We start from the raw sequence: 22,635 nt of genomic DNA on the forward strand, positions 1-22,635 counted from the left end.
AAACACACATCAACCTTTTATACATCAAATAGTATGAAATGGGATGAATATTCACGCACTGCGCGCACATATAATAACATTGGGCCCAACTAATTATCACTGGTCAAATTTTTTTCTTACCCTCCTCCCGACAAAAACTCAGGCACTCTCCTGATTTCAATTCTTTACTATAGGGCCCCAGGATATTTTGCTGACAAGGCCCTTTTCCTTAAATCCGCCTCTGATTTTTGGCGCTCAATGGTGAACACATCCACCAAGTTTCACGACAATATAAACTTGGTTAACCTCAGGTGACCTTGAACATTTTTGCACTCAACGGTGAATCATTTGATCTCGGATGACCTTTACCTGACGTTCAATCATTTCCGCGCTTACAGCCATGGAGCTATTAAGAATGGAGAGGCAATAAATTATGTAACGCATTGTACACTTGTGCCGATTTGAAATCTGACAAGCTATTCATCGAAAGGTACCTTTTGTTTGGGACAAAGGGCTTCCACCATTAAATCGGTAAGCTGACCCGACAGCGTATTAACGCTTTACCTAGCAGACTACTGTCAATAAGTGATCAAACGAAAGTCGCGTGAAAGCGCTTACTAGGCCTATAACGAAAAGTACCTTTTGTTGTCATACCGCTCAAGGGTGTAATTGAGTAGCTGTAAGCTCAAAAGGCACACATTAGCCGCTGATGCAGTTCGTTGTCACCCCACTGACTGTAGGTGCTTCATTTAAATAAATAATAGAATGCGCTTGCTGAATGATTATGCATCAAGGCTGCCATGTCTGCATGTCTATTACTGTATAATGGTAATAGCTACGTATACATGTTACATATAATAAGTATACCGGTATAGGCTAGCTCGAGATACTCTAGCTAAAATACAGGTTTACATTTCCTATCTTACATTATATTGCTGTATTTCAGCTAGAGCTCCAAACGACAAGCTTCCGGTTTTTTTTGGAGAACAATACTGTTACTCAAATCGGACACAATAGAACAATAGACCATTCAGTGCGCTGCTTACAGCCACCAAGTTTCATAATAATCAAACAGACCATCAATTAATGTGAACACGCGCAAAGCAAATATTAACTTCTACACCTTCCTGTCAACTCCCGAATTCTTACTCTAAATTGTTCAGTCTGTATACCACATAACACATAAGTGTGGTCCTTTTAAGGGATCTAAAATGAGCGTTTATTGCGTTTCGACAGTATTTTTTGTGGCACATGAGAGCACCTCAGACCTATCGAATTGCATTCTGAATACGAAGCATGTCTTTCTGATATCAAATAATTTTCATTTTTGAAAATCACAATATAATACAAATTTTATGACAAATTTGATATTTTTCTAATTTTGATATATAACAGTCCTCGAAGTAAATTATATAAATCTAATGATATATTCTTAAAGTGTATGTAGCAGGGAGGAAAAGCCGACGGTCAATTGAAAATTTTGACCTTTCATATTGAAGATATGGATTTTTTCCCAAAAAGACCTGATTTTTTTTGGTGTTTTGGGAAAAAAATTCCATATCTTCAATACGAAAGGTCAAAATTTTCAATTGATCGTCGGCTTTTCATCCTACCTACATACACTTTAAGTATAAATCATCAGATTTATAAAGTTTACTTCAAGTACTGTTAAATATCAAAAATATCAATTTTAATGATTTGCCATAAAATGTGTATTAAATTGCGAATTTCAAAAATCAAAATATTTGATATCAGAATGACATTCTTCGTATTCAGAATGCAATTCGATATGTCTGATGCGCTCTAATGTCTTAAAATAAATACTGTCCAAACGTTCATACCCCAGCCCTTAAGCGTAAAATGATTATAAGTGTCAGGTGGCTGCAAAAATAAGATTAATGAAATTTGAAACCTCACTTGAGAAGTTTGGATATTGTTAAAATTTGACCCTGATTATTCTTTGGCTGACCTGTGCCCACTATCTGCTTAACCAAGCATAACATGAATGAACCTTATAACCAGAATAAGATATGCATTTCGGCACCATTATGAAACTTTGACCCCTCCCATGAGCCCCTACTACCAGGAAGAAGATACTAATCAGGTCTACATTTGCGCTCAGGATTCCTTATTATTAACGTTTATTCTTCTAGATTTTAATAACATTCATCAAAAATATAAGTGTTATAATTCTACATTACATAAATGTATAGATGTATGTACAATACAATACCACCACCTCTGCCTTTACCATCACACAAAATATATAATATCTTATTTTTTAAAACACAAAGTAGCCAAAATACCTTCTTCTTTTTTCTCAACACAAAGTAGGTACAAAGGAATACACGGCCCTGATTTGGTAAAATGATCTAACTTGAAATTAAAATCGCTGTTTCCAGAAAAAGAGCTTTAAAGTTTGAACACTTGACGTTTTTCTTTCTGAATAAAATAAATTATTAAACAGATCTTATGTCTTAGAAAATGTAAAAATCTCATTATTTGGCGGCATGGTGGTGATTTTAGGATGTCACCAATGGAAAGAGTGCCATCACAATACCCATGATATGGATTTATCTCAAAATATCCAAATTTACCAAATCAGGGCCGTGTAACAGTAATTAACATGTAGGCCTACCATAGGAGAAATTCGAAAAACAATTATGCTACTTTCAATATTACAACAGCTTAAATATTCATATACAAAATTTTAAAATGTTAGAAAAAGAAAACAATGAGTCGTGTTTAGTCAACATCATTAAATCGTTTGACCCAGGTGGTGTGCGGCACAAATTCAATTATTAAAAATTTTCTTTTGTCGGTTGTGTATTAAAAGGGCATTTCGTGATACACAGCATCATCCCCACACTTTTCTCAAAAAAGTTGAGATTTTTATATCACTGGAAACCTCTGGCTTTACATGTTTTTGTACAAAACATTTCTTGCAGATTAATTCGTTTAGCAAAGATATCGTGAAATTTGAATTTCGTTCTGGTATACCAAAACGAAATTTATACCACATTGTCTATGGAGCAGTTTAATACACATAATCATGCATAACTCACAAACGCAAAATCGGAATCAACTGATATTTCGGGAATAAGCTTTTTTTGTGGATATCTACTAAAAATGTCATAAAAAGAGGATGCTAGGATCAAGAAATACTCCTTTAAATGGGATTATTTTGAAAATTTTAAAACGCTTACAATGTTACAAACCAAACAAGTGTGATATGTTAATAAATATATAATATAAATACAAGCTAAAACCTTTGGGGGTTCGATAATTAACCTCACAAAGCTAACCTTTCACATTAATTAAATACTGTACAAAATGTAATTATTACTGCGCGAGAGTCGCCATAACCGTTTCGAATGCGCCGTGTTGGTTAGGCTCCGATCACTCAGTGCTCAAATTGAACGGTGCGAAAAAGCGAAACTGGTTCCCACGGTGGAGCATGGCAAGTAGTATACACCAAGCTTCAAGAGAGAAAGCCAATAGGCCCTTGATATTGCGCTAGTTTTTCCACGGATATGAGACCATCCCTAGTTTTTTAAACAAGAAACCATGTTAATCAATAAAAATAAGCCTATTGGGCCTTGATCGACATAGAAGTTTTTTGGATCAAGATATAAGGTTTTTCGCCAGCCCATACAGGGCTGGTATCTAATTCTGAGATGGGATTTGTGTACACTAAAGATTAGCTAAGATTATAGCCTTCTTCTATTGGTATGAATTATTTTTTTTACTTCTTGTGGTGGAAATGTTTTTGATGTCTGCTAATTCAATTTGTAAGGAAAAGAAAGTATGTTTTGCCGTTTCAACAAACGAAAACGATTGAGTATTGCCAGAGTTATGTTTGAATTCATTATGACTTAAAAAGTTATCATATAGGTTAGGCCTACACATATAAATATAAACTTGTTCAGCAATCAGCATATCAAAAAAGGTAATTTGCGGGGTATATCACCAGCGAAGGTTACTCATATCAGTGGACTACTGAGCATAGCATGATGTTTGGTTGCATGTGAGTGCATAATTGATATGTTGATAACAGATCTAATAATGTTGTAGAATCAAAATCTTCATTATATGGACCACATTGAAGTCAAAGTAATTATCTATCCTATCCTGTATCGTTTTATGGATAAAATGACTCAAAATGTTATTGATGATATTATTGCTATCTTAAACATCAGTTTTGTCTTTTCAACGGGAAAAATCCGATGGAAAATAAAGTTTTTAGGGGCTAGCTATAATACGGGCACAAGCCTATAGTATTGAACAATATATCCCATATTTTGACATGCACTTTTAAATAAATAAATTATTGTCTTACTTTATAAATTATAAATACTGTAAAATGACATAACTAAAGTGAGGCCACTTTCTATCTTGTTTATTTGATTCATAAAATTACATTCAACAAAATGATTGAAGACTGACAAAACACACAGTGCAGACTATTACAGAATGGAGTAGGTAAGATACCATGCCCATAGCTTTGCAGGAGTTTCAGACTAACAATCAACACATTCAGAACAATTTAGTTTAAAAGTGAAGATTGTAGTGAGTGATCAGTCCTTTATCATGTGCTTGCCACTATCTACTTTATAGTAAACTATACATTGCGAATTAATATAAAATCATTTTAAAATAAAATGTGCATGTAAGTTGAGTTTACATAGCGAATTAAATAACAACTGCAGTGTATTTCTTGATTTTAATAATAAGCATGGGTAAAAAGCAGAAAAGACAAAAATACAAAACAATTTGGAGTAATGAATTAAAGAGTTGACAGGAGTTGTGGGAGTTAATGTTTTTTGCTGTTTCAGTGTGCACGTTCTCATCATTGATGGTTTGGTGGACTGCCATGTAACATGGATGTAAGATCCTAAAAATGCCTTTCACGGTGACCAAAACTATTTACAAGACCTCTTCTGCATTGAGGCTGGCCTTCCCTTTTGAAGGGAATTTTTATTCATAAATCAAGACACCGAAATACCAAAATACGTGTCATACGAGTGAGCGGTTTTGCCGTATCTCCACAATATTTCATACCCGTTTTTCCGAAGGGACGCTATTACGAAATGAGCAAGAGAAGCATAACCCTAACACTAACCCTAGCCAGTACCCTAAGCTTAATCCGTACCCTAATCCGTACCACAACCTACGTATAATAAGCCTCTTCTGGATAACACCCGGGGGGATAGGGTGGACGAAGTCCATGGGCCCGAGGGTTCAGCGACCCCAAGCAAAAAGAGAAAATGAATTAAGCGCGGATTAAGGGAATGCTAAATCGCAGGGCAGAATTTACCTGGGTCAGGCCAAAATTTGGAGGCCCTAAACTCACCGTGACGAAGGCATGTGCACTCAAGAGGCAAAATTGGTTTACAAACTGGGGACCTAGTGTAGGACATTCGCGCGCGAAATAAATTGTTAATTTTAGACCATTTTAGCCCAAAATGAAGATGAATTTTGCTATGTGACGGACTAGTATGATATGCGCGAAGCATGCACAATTTTGCAATTTTACCAATTTTTGTCCAAAACATGATGTTGTCGGGCTAAGAGGAACATGTACATGGCAATTTTGGGGGCCCCTCTAGCTCTGGCCAAATGGTAAATCCGGCCCTGCTAAAAGGGCCCGCACTGTTTCTTGTCCATGTGCCCTCGAGGCTCTTGATACACCCCTGATAACACCCCTTCGGAAGATAACGGGCTGATCCCCACAAAAAAGGGTTTACACTTTCTTGGACTAATCAACGGAACTTGCCAATCAAACATTGGGATGTTAGGGATACAATCAAAACCACCGCCGGTTCCGTCCGATTCCATCCAGTTTCTATTGTTCTAAACAATGGAAACCGGAAGAAACCGGGCGGAACCGGCGGCCAACCGCCGGTCGAGTTTTGATTTCATGTAATACAGATATCAGACGACAGTATTTTAAGATATAACGAATGTATAAACATAATAAAAGCATCGTCGTATCCTGTTCCTTCAACCTCATTATCACTGCTTTGTTGTGTTATCGTCCACGTCCTTCTGCGCATAATCACTAGGACTCTGAAAGTAAGAAAAGAAACATTTGAAGTACTTAAAATTATTATTGTTCAAAAGCAGCAAATGAGCATGTTTCATTTTTAGAATCATACATAACACCAGAAACAAGCATACCCAGGATTTAATCGGTTAGAGTATCCAGATCGGTGGTCAAAGGAGGAGAAAAGTGTGTGTGTGTGTTCGAACCCGTTTATGCACTGGATAAAGAGCACTTTATGACCATATGGAAGCACAATATTGATGAAATCATTACTAAAACACAGACCCACATGTGGGCTAGGACTCAGACCCGGACACTTAGGGCCTATGTTCAGATCCTTTAATACTTTCTCTGATCGAAAATACTAATCAAGGACATACAATTTAATCAAGGACATAAGCAGAATGTAATATTCCGTGATACATTACTGTTCAACTGAACAATGCTCGCACTTCCCGTTCTGTTATGAAACCGTGGGTCGATCCGTATCTGTGACCCTTTTTGGACCAAACTTATATTCTTTGGTGCCCCTCAAGTGCAGTAGTGACGTCATTCCTTTTCGCTGTTGCCCGGCAAACGTGTTGAAAAACAGCCCTTGTACGCGTGCGTGTATTCAAAGAGCGATTAACTTTACGCGCGCGATTCGATACTGCAAAATACTCACCTACGTCACGATACTGCAAAATACGCACCTACGTCACAATACTGCAAAATATGCACCTACGTCACAACCGAACTTGAGGCGAACCAAGTATAGTAAAATATTGTTTACCACATTTGTTTTGCCGATATATTTTAGAAAAAAAGAGGATGGTAAAATTCCGCTACAGTTCCCTTTAAAGTTCAAGCAATAAGCCAAATCGGCATTGGAAGTTTGCAATGCATTGTGGGACAGGTTTTGCAGTTTTGGGACACTTTACCCTCTGAAAATTTGGCATTTGTGCATACAGAATATTATCTAAAATGTTTGACAAGAATAAAAACAAATCCAAAAAACATTATTGTGTCATAAATTAAATATTAAAATATTCTTAATGATAACATTATGGCAATAATTAATTAATTATTAATAATTACAACAATTTTCCCGATATGTCAGAGGTCAAAGTGTCCCAAAACCTGAAGTTACAATGCCGATTAAGCTTATTCTTGACAGATTTAGCTAAAGTAATCAATTTCCCTATGTCCCTATAACCCAAATAAGGAATCAGTTAGGCCTACACTAGATGACCTCGTTCTGTCCAGCTTTCCAGAAAGTTCCCTTCGCCTGAGGCGTTTATTCGTGATGATGGTTGGACCGATTTGTTTATAAGGATGACGATGGGCTATTCCAGTTGATATCCATTCACCCCATGTAATAAGACATGGCTTTATTATTCCACACAGGGAGTATAAGTTTCAAATGGGGGTTACCTGAATGGTTGACTCCATTTGAAATCTACACCCCCTGTGAGTGAGATTAAGGTTATGTCTTCCATAGAGGGAGTATGGCTTTCAACTGGACTCGGCCAATCTAGGACAAAACCGAGCTCGCGTGAAAAGATAGCTTTGACCTAAACACAGACAAGTGGAGTTACATAATATTAGTGAATCCTTATTCAACAACTCTTCCTATACTTGTGTACAGGAGCCAACCGTTGTTAATCCCCGATGAATCCACACTTTTACGGTAAGCGTATACGCGAACGCAAGCGTGCATCCGCGTTACGTGATAGCGAGTAAAATTCGTAATGACTGAATCTGTGTGCGTATCACGCTTACAAGTTGAATTCAGTATTTGGAAGTTGCGGATAAAGATTGCCGTTTTGTTCAGTTTTAGGGACCGTTCATTATTTCTACCGGAGGGGGGGCGGGAGCAGACAAAATGTCACTGCCGAAAACTATATGAACAACGGTGAAACATTATTGAATCCCTAATTCACCATCTCAACCTCCTAAACTATTTTCAAGAAGCAGTCATACCTTCTCATCCGGGCTTTCTTTCGTCAAGTATTCCTTCACAGTCAGAATTATCCCAATACATATTGGTATTTGCAGCATTCGTAGGGCGATGTTAAGTCCGAAGAGAGCATAGCGAAGTTTGACGATATCATAGAGCCAACAAGCGCCTCGTTCGCCGCATGTGTACTGCCAGAGAGTACAGGTAGTATTGACAATTGCGCCAAAGTATATGGGGGTTGGGAAAAAACCTGAAACATTAGAAAAAGTGGAACAAAAACATTAAGAACTGGGGGTAACCAATATACCTACTGTTCAACTTATATAGATAAATCAAAGAAGCGGTATTTTCGGCAAACTTTGACCGTCAAGACTCAAGAATCGTTCAAACCGGCAAATAAGATTTTGATGTTTGCCAATTACCTGATTAAGGAAGACGTCCTCTTTGTTTTTATGGATGTTGATATCATACCCATTTCACAACACAAAATATCACAATCGTGATCTGCCATCAGGAAATGGTTCATGGTTTTATCTGCGAATAAACATTCTTTCCCTTAATGCAGGCGTCAAAGGGAGTCTTGAACCTACCTTCCACAAGACCTTGATTCACCTTGATTTACCTTTCAAAAATCATTTTTTAGGCAAAGATTCGCCTTCTGTCAAATAATATTAGTTCAAGATTCACAACAAGAACAAAATTATTAGGTCAAGATTCACCTGATCTGTGAGTGCTGGTTCTATGTAAAAGCATACAATCTATACGAGGGTAAAGATTAGTCAAAGATTCACTTTTGCGATTATTTGTTTGGTTGAAGATTCACAGCATCTGAAAACTCATTGGGTCAAGATTCACCCTATGGGTTTTGTCCAGCAAGGTAAAAGATTAGACACATTTTCATCAACGAAATGGTGAAGTCTTGAGGATGGTAGGGTCAAATTTCCCTTTGATTTCTGCATAAGCTAATATCAAGGGGCTGACACTATATTCCCGGTTGTTCTATTAGCAACACAAACCTATAACAAATTTCGTTGGTTTGCATGCTAGAAAATGAGGCCAATTATCGATCAGATATGAATAATTCATATTCGACCCTTGATCATGTTAATTAAAGTTGGCAAATAACGACGCCGTTAGTATTGCGAACTTTGCCTGTTCAACGAGAGTAAACCATTTGAAAGCACGCCTCCTATAATAGCAGGGAGCAGTAGCGCGAAAACGACCCGAATTGTGAAATGGCAGACGGGTATTTCCCATCAGGCTCCAGTGATATCTTTTCAAAGAAAGTCTATTAGGTTTATATGGGAATGACTTTTTGTGTCGAATTAGGACTTTTTATTAATAATACGACGGTAATGTATGTATTTAATACAATATCCAGTCAGTATTTACTGATAAAAAAACCTTTGACCACTCAACTGACCGGCCTACAGCACGTGAACCGCCATATTCGTTTGTGTTTATTTCCTCGTGTGATAATAAATATTATTCCATCTTTTAAGATAAAAGTTGTTGGACGTACACGTAGTTTATTACTCGCCTAAGGTGTTGGGCAAATCAGTAATCCAAACATTTGCCCAATGCGACAAGTTTTAAGAAGGGATAGACTTATTGATATTGGACACACAGCAAAGAGCAATATAATGCCCAAAATATATGGAATCAGATCAAATTAAGATAAAATGCAACCAATTATAAGAAGGTTGAAAATAAGTGAAAAAGGAATAGAAAGAGAGGAAGAATACAATGCAGAAAAAGAAAAGAGAAAGAAAGAATAAAAAACAGAAAAAGATGTATGAATGATATTTACCAAATATATTTTGAACAAACTTGGTTAATCCTAATGTTACAGTTCTCGTCTCTGTCTCAGTGTTTCTGAAATATATGAATAAATAAATATATTAATCAGTGAAGTCAAAATCCCGATTTTTAAACTATTGTAATGGATTTTGATTAACTGAAATACCCAACGCCTAAGGTACTAAAATCTGAGATTGTACAATAAAATCTTATCATACAATCAGATTCGCTGATACATGCATTCGCAATCAATGGAAAGAAATAGCTAATTAAATTGTTATTTTGTTTCATTATCTCGGGTCCAAATTAAAAAGTGAACATATTTGATATCTCATTTTATCATTTCGTGACGATGAAATCTAAAATTGTCAGATTACTTTAAGTTGATTCATCAGAAACAAGAACTGTCTTTAAAAAAGACAACGCCATTTGTCGCCATGTTTCATAATTTTACATTGACAAGTACTTGGAATGCTAGTAAGTTTGTGCGTGACACAACTAACCGGGTGGGAAATATCGGTATTTATTGGTAAATACCTCCAATGAAAAAGCAAGACCAAAAATCAACGTACCCTAAGAGAATCAGACTCATAGGCGCATTATCTTGGAAGCGACAAAAAGCAAGACAACCCAAAAGAAACACAGCAATGTACAGATTAGTTTCACAACTATCCTCTCTATCACACAACCCAGATTTAGCACTGCCGAATTCGGGATAATCGTCAAATGTAGACGTTGGCGGCGGTTGTACGCACGTGCAGTCGCTGTACGTTGACGAGTACTACCAATACAATAATAAACACATCAAGGTTATTAATTATTTAAAACTGTTGTGATTTGGTAGTTCACAGCATCTTACGAATGGTAATGAGCTTTGGCAAAAATTGCATTGCTCAATTCATAGCGAGCGTGTAGAGGAATTAAAATATCACAGATATACTTTTATAGGTGCTGCGGTTCTTGAGTTACGTTGTGAAGAGGGCTGAAACAACAACACTTTTGTAAAACGTACATAACTAAATAACAACAATAAATTAAGCAAGTTTGCAGAGTATACTATTTGTAGAATGAACTTTTGCAAAACATCAAGGTGTTAATTATCAATAATATATTGATCTAGATAATGAAAATCGATTTGTTAGGTTGCTTCGACCAACAATACCTCGTCTACCCTTAAGTTGATTAGTATAATGCGACTATTTCTCGTTAATTTGTAAAATTATGACATTGCAATTGACAAATGTCCCAATTTACCCTCTTCATGACCTAATATACGACCTCTGACTTTTTTTTTCAAAACATTGCAGGGCTGGGGATCACCTATCGATAAAATCAATTATAATGTGCTATTTTCCGTCATGGGCAATATACTCAACCAGAGCCTCCCAGCCTGACATGACAATATATCATATACTGATTGTATTATAAATTATATCTTTTGATTCAAAAGTGATCTGCTGCTTCAATCAAATAAGCGGGGCTCATGGAAGAAAGTACATTGAAAACAAAGTTTTTCCCCTACCGTATTATTGGACAAGTCTTTTATTTGACACCCAGCATTACAAGGCGACAGATAGGAAACGTCATCAGCGCCACATACTGGACGAAATATATTCGAGTTGCAGCCACAGTTGAAGTTGCAGTCCATGCTATCCAAGCTGTGAAAAAAACGTTACAGTTAGTGAAATGCGGGTAGGAAGAACTACAAGTAAAGAGCAAATGCAAGGAGTGGAGAGCATAGAGATTCTTAGACTCCTTTAGGCACCAGAAAGACTTTTGTTCGATCTTTGGATCGACCGTAGATGTTGCTTTGATGCCTGTTATTATTGTTATTATTGAACTAACAACTAATTAATCAGAAGTAATGCTATATTTGTACTGATCAATTCTTTCGAGATTCTTTCCTGCTTGCTCTGGTGACTGTTTAAAAATTTATCAACAAATCCAACAGGAAAAAATCAACTGGCAACACCAAGTAAATCACCATGAAATTCAATAGGTGATTAGATGATCAGTTCTCAGTAGCAGCCTTCGTTCAGTTTTGACAGAGCTGTTATCGAAACGTACACAGAAAGTACAATTTATTGGATCAAACATAAAAGCCTTCTGATTGACCTTCTTCTACCGATCCTGAAGGGGAAGGGTTCATTGGTGCAGACGGAGTAGAAAAGTAAATTTGCCACTTAAGTGTTAAGATATTGTTTGATTGAAATGTACGGATAATTTTTCGATATATTGTATCCCTAATGAATCTTACCTGGTTGCATATTCATTGTTTACACCAGCAATCGGCGGGTTTTTGCACCCTACAAATGTTGCTGCTACCAGCAATGAAACTGTGAGAATATTGTTGGCCAGCACATACATGCCACATTGCTTCAACGTGAGTCTAAATTGACGACACACAAATGCAGATACATTCAATCCCAATGTGGCCGCTGGTATCAAAACAGCACCTACATATTGAAGAAAACAAAGCCGCTAAAATTAAAATCTAGTCACAAAGCTTGCCGATAAGATCTAGAAACACTACCACTCACCACAACCAAAATGAACAAGATTCCTGATAGGAATCGAAATATTTCTAGTGAGTACCTAATTTTACTTATTTGGATCTGCCTTGAGCATGTTGAGAACATTTTTACCAGTGACTTTTATGAACGATCCTGATGAATTTGTTCATAGTAGTAATATTATTGATATTTACCGTTTAGGAAAGCAGCCCGTTTCCCAGAAATTGCGAACTCTATTCTGAAGTACTTGACGATAAAAGTAACAAAGACGCCAATACAAGCCAATTCCACCGTAAGGAAAAGCATGTAAAATACCAACAAAGGGCGACGAACGATCCGCTTTATAACGGGAATAAAACCTATCAAACGAAAGAAACGAAATGGAAGAATATTAGTTACTGCATTATGAATACAATAGAGGTTATCCACTTTACTCATGTGTGACTTCTAGCAAAGGGCGCTGGTTCCCGAAATATTCCTCATTCAAACCAATTCAATGCACGACCTCGGAGACTTTGGCGGGCTATTTAAAACAGTCATGGCTGTACAGGTTGGTGCTTCTTTTGAAAGTCCTAAACAAGGTAAAGCAGTCGCTGATAGGATATGCAGCGTATAGAACACGGATAACCTCTATTAAGAGTGTACACTGGTGTACAAATACTTGAGCTGACTTCGCAATTCCTAAGCAATCTCGCCCGTATTTACACGGCCGTGTAACTTGTCAATAGAAAATTAATGAAAAGTTACAAATTGATAATTTCATTGGGTATGAAAACGTCAAGCCCGTTTCAAAATAGTTACACAAAATTTCACCCCAGTTCATTACCTTTAACATGGCCCGATTCGACCAATTACAACTGCCAACTAACTACTTCGAAACATTTAAAGCAATATTGTGTGATTTGCATAAAGAATAGATTCCTATTTAAATATTTGTTTTCCATTAACACATTATCTCCTTTTATTTTCGAGCCAAACAAATAAGGTATAACGAAGAAAAATGCGATTGCATTCCAGCGCCTACAATACGTGTACTACGCTCGTCGATCGTATTACATTTAATACTGCACGGAGCATCGCGCTCGACGTGTGTACACATAAGCTGACATGCACGGGACATGTTAGCAAGCACTCGATTGGTGAACTCTGAATAAAACCGGGTATCCCCTGTTTGAATATAAAAAGTTAAATTTTACTGTTATTAAAGCACTTCATGCTTAGTCTTTTACGTGGTATTTTAGTACACTACTGGGCATTATAATTATGCAAAAAGTAGAAATTCTAGTAAAATTGAGGGCGTCGTTGTGAAGCAAATCACACATTATTGCTTTAATCTAATTTCTGTGTGCTCTGAACCCGTCTAGTCACCGTTGCCTTACTTAATATATTACTACCTAGGGGCCTAAACCCGCTATTCAAGTGATACCTCACCCGGTGTGATGTAAAAGGTTGGTGAGTATGAAGGTAACCAGTGAGATATACATGGTCTATGCAGAACCGTAGCCAGGAGGTGCGTCGCACCCCCCCCGCCCCATATTTGAAAAAGTATACATATAAGTGTGTAACATATCAAAATAAGTCAAGGTCAATGGATTTCAATGGAGTTGAACTCTTCCACCATATGGCCAACTTTCCTTAATTTGAAATGGTTGTGCAACACGAACAAATTTGACCCCTGTTTAAACTTTAATGATATTTTTCAATGACATATGACATATTTATCCATCACAGTGGTATTCTATAATCATGATAATAGACCCCCACTGGTTACCTCCGTATCCACCAACCTTTATTTGCATTCCAGTTTTTGCTTGGGCCCCTAGCAAAAACATACAGTTTGGTTTGCAATCTAAACAATTATGTCGAGCATTCGTGATAATGGTACAGAAGCCTCAAAACTAAGGGATAAGCAATGCCATTAATTTCTTTTTGAATGATCTAATGTGCAACATCAACCTGGTCTCCCTACTAAACTGGCGTATATAGTCAGTTTACAAATGAATATATGAATACAAAACCCACCCAAGTCCATACCTGGGCCAAATTGAGTTAAGCATGGGAAATTGTTGCTATACATAGGCCTGTCATATATACAGGGTGTCCCAAAAAAAAGAGGCCCCACATTGCGCCCTCTTTTTCTCCTATTTCTGAAAAGTTGATCAAATATATTTTGGTATGTAAAGAAACCTACAATCGTTAGCTTTAATAAACCAAAACAATTATTTCAATCGGCTCATAACTTTTGAAGATATGTCCTTTTAAAGAAATGTATCCGTTTTTCACTCTGTCCACGGAGGAGGTTTGGCTACTTCAAAGATTGAAAAGTGCATATACCATGCATGAATATAAAACATTCCTCGATGATAACTTTATAAAATAACAACTTTATTTAAGGGAATGGGCTTTACCGGTGGGCTTATGGGTTATGGATTTTGTTAAGTGTCATTAATTTGGGCGAAATTGATGTGGGATGGGACTTCTTTTGCTATACTTGCAATTACTTATGTTTTTCTTGTTTCTTGCTTTCTTTTTATTGACAACATAAGTCATTTCTCTTTTTGGAATAAAAGGTAGCCCTGAAAAGGGCTGTTTAGTTTGTCTTTGGTTCTTTTGAAGTGAGTTTACTGTGCTGCTCTGCCCTCTACCTGGTTGCCTCCGTGACGAATACAGGTTTCAGCCCTAGTTCTCATTGCATTAATTGCGTTGCGTACCATCCTTAAGGCCTTGTGCGCCGGATACTTGTGAATGCAGCAGTAATACGGGGTTGCGAAGATGTTTGAAGCTAGCTGGTGATCCTCGCTTATAGTGAATGCTTTTCCAAGACTAATGCTATTATCTATCCATGTCATTAACCGTGTGTTTCGTTTAAATCTTTGATGTAGCCAAACCTCATCCGTGGACAGAGTGAAAAACGGGTACATTTCTTAAAGAGGGCATATCTTCAAAAATTGTGAGCCGATTGAAAGAATTGTTTTGGTTTATTAAAGCTAATGATTTAGGGTTTCTTTACATACCAAAATATATTTGATCAACGTTTCAGAAATAGGAGAAAAAGAGGGCGCAATGTGGGGCCTCTTTTTTTTGGGACACCCTGTATGAAAGAACAACTCAAATTCATCCTCTGTGTCTATTGACCATGTGAAAAATAGCATGTATGAAAGAACCACCCAATTCCATGATTTGAGTCTTGTAACACATTGATTGAAATCCAGTATGTATAAAAGTCCACTTGTAACACATTCATTGCTGGAGAGCGACTTTTGAAACAAAACATGGGTTTAATAAAGGAAAGTGAGTGGTTTATATTACATGGCAGAATGCTTATCAACATTATACATACATGTGTGCTCTATTTTGTATTATCTTACTAGTGGTAATCTCATTCCAATAATGTTGTCTTTGTATATGATTCAAAAAAACACCCAAGTCCAGAATTTAAAATGAACCCCACAAAGTCCCTGAAATGCTAATCGTCATACCTAATACAGGTTAATCCACTCATTTGCACGTAAAACTTACCATATTGACCAGGTAAATCTATCTGAAGGAATTAAAATGATACACAGGTTTTCTCTCAAAATCACTTCCCATGGACTTGGGTGGGTTTTGTATTCATGTATTCAAATGATCTTAAACTGATCATATGCGGCAGTTTAAGATATCCTAAATAGCGCCGTCTGTTGAACTAGAGTGGTTCTCGCACCATAGCTGAAAACGTATGTTCATTATCGTGAATGAATATTGCGACACTATAGAATATAAAAAGCATAATATTGGTGTCAAATATTTATTCACAACGTTGTAATACGATTAATAACAACAGAGGGCGCTATCACATTCTCATAAACTGCCGCATATGATCAGTTTAAGATCATTTGTAAACTGACTGTATACGGTAGTTTAGTTGAGAGACCGGGTTGACAACATACGTACATTTCGCATGCTCCATAAAAGTGTCCTTCTTCACGACGAGACAATCCAATGAATTAGGGTTTCCATTAGAATCCATATCTTGACCGGTTTCTCCATTGCCAGCCGCTTTTGTATTACTGGCATTCTTGTTCACGCCTGTATCTTGGACACAAACATTAACACTGGGATCTTTTGGTAGAAGTGACATTGGTATAGCAGCTAACAGCAAAACAATTCCAACTCCAACAAACCCAATCCACCAAGCGCCGATCCACCGCGGGTCCCATTGTGAAAGGCCTGGAATTTGGTCTTCTGGGATGCGTTCGAAATCAACATAATACTCCACTGCAATACTGCCAATAAAGTAACCTAAGGCCGGTCCACCGACAAATATCGTACTGTAAAATGCTGAAAAATAACGTGGAAATAGCATTTCAAAATATTATGAATCTGAAGAAATATTCTGCAGCACTCACCACAGGGTGAATTTGACAAATAGGTTTTGTTGTTTAACAACTGCTTTGAATTGTTTTAGGTTGTCGGTGGCTGACCAAATCACTTTGAATACGTATAATAATATTGCTATTATATAATGTATGTACAAACAGTAAGGCAGCTGTTATAAATACGCCTATAGCTTCAGAACTAATAATTGCTTTTATATTATTTCAACATAAAAAGAAGGATGATTTATTTGTTTGGCCGATTTTGTTCAATATTAACAACACAGCAGTGTTTTAAAGAAAAATACATGAATTTAAAAGTAGCAGCTATTTGTATTGATTTGAAGTCAGCGCGAAGGGGGTTTTACATGCCACAATGCTAATGTAATAACCATTGATCGCTGTAAACTGCAACTTTAAAATTCGGGTATTTTTTTCTTTAAAAGCACTACTGTATGGTTAATATTGAATGACATTTGACAAAAGGGGTATCAAAATGCGCGTATTTCTATGTAGAAATATTGTGGAAACAGTTATTAGTTCTGAAGATGAAGGCGTATTTATAACAGCTTTTTGTGCAGATTGTATCTACTTGACACACCAACAGTTCTATGAGAGGGATCTGGTATCAACGCACACAATGTCGATAAAGTCTTATATCTCTCACGCAAGTGAAACTGCTGGGTGTTAGTGAATAAGCTTAAGGGGGGTCGATCTTTTGTGCGTAATTATAGAGGGCCAGGGGATTCACTCTATCATTAAAAAAATTATTTGAAGAAGTCAAAGATCCCTAGGAATAAAAACTGTAGTGTAATTCACGCCAGATACAATTTCTTTATACGACAAAAATTAATTTTTGTAATCGATCAAAAAACAAACGTTTTATATCAAATTTAAATTTAGCCTGAATCCGTAAATATGGTACCTCTCGCCCTTTTTTAGGTCAAGGCTATTTTTACCTTTATGCAGTGAACCATTGTTGAAGCTATTTCACATACATGTACAGAACATTCTAGAGAAAGAATGAGGACATATAGTGTTGAAATATATTTTGTTGATTTCGAATGATAATGTCATGAAGTCGTAAATTTTAAGGTCAAATTCCTAAAACCAAAACAAAACATTGCGACGCAGATAATTCCCGACTTACGCAATTTCATCATCACATCAGTGTCTTTATTATTTGTTTGAAACCTTTCCCAAACGTTCGTGCTATTTATGCATAAAACGGCCAATCTATCTTTACAAAACGCGTCTTTTTTTAGTAAACAAAAGGCTAAAGATGGCATTATGAGATTTATCTTTTATCATTACACTCATCCGCTCAACTGCCACGGTGGCTGAGTGGTAAAGCGCTAGACGCGTAATCGAAGGGAGTTTAGAATCGCTGGTTCGAGTCCCAACGAAGCCTGTGGAAACTTTTTCTTCTTCAAAATTCATGATCGCATTCCGAAATGAGTCACTTGTCGGTAAATCATGTATCGTATCCTTAAGATTATTAATTATTTTTAACTGTTGTGATTTGGTAGTTCACAGCATCTTACGAATGGTAGTGAGCTTTGGCAAAAACTGCATTGCTCAATTCATAGCGAGTGTGTAGAAGAATTAAAATATCACAGATATACTTTTATAGGTGCTGCGGTTCTTGAGTTACGTTGTGAAGAGGGCTGAAACAACAACACTTTTGTAAAACATACATAACTCATTAACAACAATAAATTAAGCAAGTTTACAAATTTGGCTTCGACCAACAATACCTCGTCTACCCTTAAGACAGTTCATTGTGTTCATGAGCAGTATATTACTTACTAAAATAGACAACGAATCTTCGTCTATAACGTCCTGCCAAGTCATCTAAATACGGAACAACTATCGAATAAATTGGTCCGTCGCCAATGCCAATCAAAATCTGACCAATTACAGTCCACCATATAAGGCCACTAAAGCCAACCGATTCTGTGCACTCTTTGGACGTAGTGTTAGTTTCACCTGCAGTTTCGTCACCAATTACACATAGATTTTGTGTAACGGAGCTGTTCGTAGACGATCTGAGGAAGAAAACGAAAACAGATAACGATCGATTGCTGCCAGTTGTGTGATCATGGTGATACTATTAGTTATGAGCTGAGGTTTGGGGTGATACGGACTCCGAGACTAGATGTAATCCGTATCACCCCCTAAACCGAACGATTTTATCATACCGTATAACTAATCTCGCATCATACTGCAGTTGGTGTCCGTTTTCCTATACACAATACACAGTGCTCTCTGCCATTGAGGTGTGACCTGCACAAATAGTGTACGTTAGAAGTATAGGCATTTGCCTAGTTAACGTCACTGTCTGAAAAATAACCGGCCAATATTAAAAGTACTCTCAAAAACTTACAGATTAAGATTACAGCTAGGTTAGATGTTCAGAAATATTCGCACTTTGGTAAAATAGTGAGTTAGGGCAAGGCATAGCTAGCCAACTCCCGTGTTAAATGAATGGAGATTTGACCGAAAATATTGGTAAACGGACCGCTCACTTCTGAAGAATGCCACAAGTTAAAGTACTCTCTGTTCCATCATCATGATGAGTTTCTTATATAGTATGCCGAAATAGGTGATTGACAAAGGGTCGCACTTCGCTGATGAGTAAGTGACAGTGAACATGAAAATCAGCGCCCATAACCCAAGTTAGTGGAGGACGTCGCGGGACTGATTATTGATTATTGAGTGCCTTATTTGGTCTGAGACATGAGAGCAGCTCATAATTATTTAGGGCAAGAAAAAAACCCGGGACACTTTTGGAGACATCATCATCATTCATCATCATCATCATCATCATCATCATCATCATCAGCGCTCGAAATAAGGCGCGTCCTTGCGTCAAATACCCGTGGAAGTTGGCTCGGACCCGCAAATTTCCTACGCTACGAGTCCGCGTGACCCGCAAAAATTGAACCAAGCAAAGAGCAGAAAATCCTAGTTTTGTTGTTCCACTGGAAAATCTGATTCCCATAATAGGTCCAGCTCCCTGAGTACACTTTGATTTTAGTTTCCCATCAAGTTTTAAACCCTGGTTTTCAATTTTCTACAATCTAGACATACTGTGATCGCCGTAGCTAATTCTCTCTCTTGAAATTTCATAGGCATATGTCCGGCATCGGACCCTTGATAATTGGTGAGGACCCTTGCAATTTCAAAAGCAAGGGTCCAGAGGACCCTTGGATTTTTCTTCTTATTTTGAGGCCTGATCATCATCATCATCTTCATCATCATCATCATCACTTTCTACATTTTTTCTAAACAACATACTGTTTTAATAAGAAGTTTTTCTTAACATGCATATAACAACTATAATATGTTTAGAGCGTGATGAAATAAAACATCACGATTTTCATCACAAAACAAATATAATGCATAAGAAATCGTTTGTTTTAGAGCGTGATGATGAAATAAAACATCACGGTTTTCATCACGAAACAAAGTAATACATAACAAATCAATTTTTCGTGAGTAATGAAATAAAACATCACGATTTTCATCACGAAACAAAGTAATACATAAAAATCGTTTGTTTTAGAGCGTGATGAAATAAAACATCACAACAAAGTAATAGGCCTACAAAAAGAAATAATTTTTTCGAGAGTGATTAAATAAAACATCACGATTTTCATCACGGAACAAAGTAATACATAAGACATCGTTTGTTTGATTGCAATCAACCGCGACAGTTCGTCTCACACACATAACAATGCACTGCGATCAAATAGGTTGATGACAACATTTGATTGAATGGACTGCACTGCGCCATGATTACGGTGAAGGACATCGGTTAATCCTTTGTTGTTTGGAGCCAATCAATAATTTCACGCACAGCCTCTATGCAAATTAGAGTTTACACACGCTGCAGCTGGGGTAATCGATCGAAGCTGGTTGCCGTTAGTGATCGAATGCATCAGCTTATTTGCTTTACTGAATTGATTTACTGGATTAATTTCCTGTTAACTGGGTTTAATGCCACAAAGGTCGAATCAGGTTTGCCGTGGACCATAAGTGCATCGTGTAACGACAAAAATATACAAGAGCGTAATTCTTGGCTGCAACAATTTTACTCAAACCCGTCTACACGATAATCACCGTAAAATGGTAAATTAGGCCTAATTCTGAGAGCTCAACCAGCACTGTCATCTTCCAAACCAACTCTACTCTGCTGAGACCACTTAACCCCGCTTTTCACTGCAAATTTCGTTCAGAAAAGCTCTCTGTATTAATGTTTGACACTAGACACGCTCACGACCCATTTATTGAACCGTCCAATACTGTTCTGGCAAGCAATACATTCTGTTCACAAGGTCCGTTGGTTTGGAACAGTCTTACTTCAAACATAAAAAATTCCCGTTCTTTAGCCTCATTTAAATATTGTTTAAAAAAAACCCTCATCGGTTGTTATAGCCATGCTACTACCCCGTAACGTGTGCTCCTAATCATTCAGCTGTCCCTATTCTGATCCTATTATAGTTACGCTCAATTATCCCTATTCCTTCTTCTTTCTTCTTCTCCCTTCTTTGCTTTCTATAATCTAGTCGGATAACTTGTATTGTATTGTTTTGTCCCCTATACCGTCACCAGTTTATACACATGATAAATTATATTTGATTAATTATTGAGGTCCCTGCAGCTCCACGCTATGCGTTTAGCAGGGTCCTCGTCAGTCAATATTATTCTAGTCATATTAATTATTATATATGATAAATTATTTGATTTGTAAATTGCCTATATCCACATATAAACATATTATTATATATTGTATATTAACGTCATGAACAGTAATATTATATATTACATAGATTATGTATTCAAGTTATATTAACCATCACACATTATCATCAATATATCTTTTTGTTAATATTATTGCAATTTACTCTTATTATTAATTGTTATTATATTTATTAAACTATGTCTATTGTACTCAATGTTATTATTATATATGCTATGCTATGTATGATATTGATTGATAAAATAAATTTGAACTTGAACTTTGAACTTGTTTGGAGTGGCAAATTTCAGTGAAATCCGTGTTTCAATACGGACACACCGGCTTTATAGCCGATTATTGAAGCGCCATGATTGTTATAAAACAATCGTGTGATGCAGAGCCGCGCATATGTATGTCCTTATTAATATGATACGGTGCGTCTATACGCGCATGCGACGCACTTACTACGCATGCGCTGTTTTCTACTGACCTGATACAGCGCGTTGGGACGCACTCAGGGGTATGATACGACAAATATCATGTCAGTAAATTGGGGCGCTTATCTAATGAAAACACGGGAAACTATTGATGGTATGATAACAATTATAATGTCTTACTTTCGCACACCGTAGCCACCGTCAACAAGGCTACCACCGCCACACAATCACCACCTCCGCGGCCCCGCCAACACCTCCGCCGCTACGGTTTCTTTCCTCATTTTTCTTCAATCTTTTATTCTACTTTCTTTTCTTCGTTTCTACACTTTCGAAAGCTCTTCGGCAGACTTACCCTGTAGATCGCTGGCCAGCGAGGAGTGCATCTGTGTCCAGTGGTTCAGATAAAAAGTGTGGCAAGGCGGTGAGAAAGTTTCCCAATGCCATTATCACAAAGGACACAGCAAACACTTTTGGCCTACTGACTCGCTCAGCATAATATGTAGTGGCAACAACTATTATAGTTCCACTTAGGTTACTAAAATTCGCCAAAAATGCGGATTGGAAGCTTGATAATCCAAACCGGCGCTCGAAGGACGGTAAGATGGCGCCAAAGTAAGAACCACGTGTGAAGATAGGCACACAAGCTAGCCAAACGAGAAAGACGACAAATGGCGGCCATCGAAACCACTGCAACCAGAAAGGTGACAAAGAAGGACCGCAGCCACATTGACCATCAGGATGTAAAGATTGATGCAAGTATTTCGGAGTTGGAGCCTTCTTAGAATCTGAATCAGATTTCTGTTTAGTCGGATCTGAGCTGAC

The 22,635-nt window shown here is 37.2% G+C and overlaps 2 long non-coding RNA genes across 2 annotated transcripts; both read right to left on the reverse strand.

Moving 5' to 3' along the window:
• Positions 1–8,012: 8,012 nt before the first annotated feature.
• Positions 8,013–10,458, reverse strand: LOC140162369 (uncharacterized). The gene is made up of 3 exons (XR_011860257.1): positions 10,337–10,458; positions 9,775–9,839; positions 8,013–8,214 (listed from the first exon to the last, which is right to left on the reverse strand). It is a non-coding gene; the product is annotated as an uncharacterized lncRNA (long non-coding RNA).
• Positions 10,459–11,302: 844 nt separating this feature from the next.
• LOC140162370 (uncharacterized) lies at positions 11,303–13,781 on the reverse strand. The gene is made up of 3 exons (XR_011860258.1): positions 12,472–13,781; positions 12,022–12,220; positions 11,303–11,422 (listed from the first exon to the last, which is right to left on the reverse strand). It is a non-coding gene; the product is annotated as an uncharacterized lncRNA (long non-coding RNA).
• Between the last annotated feature and the right edge of the window lie 8,854 nt (positions 13,782–22,635).

This window comes from Amphiura filiformis, chromosome 10, assembly GCF_039555335.1.
Source record: "Amphiura filiformis chromosome 10, Afil_fr2py, whole genome shotgun sequence".
NCBI lineage: Eukaryota > Metazoa > Echinodermata > Ophiuroidea > Amphilepidida > Amphiuridae > Amphiura > Amphiura filiformis.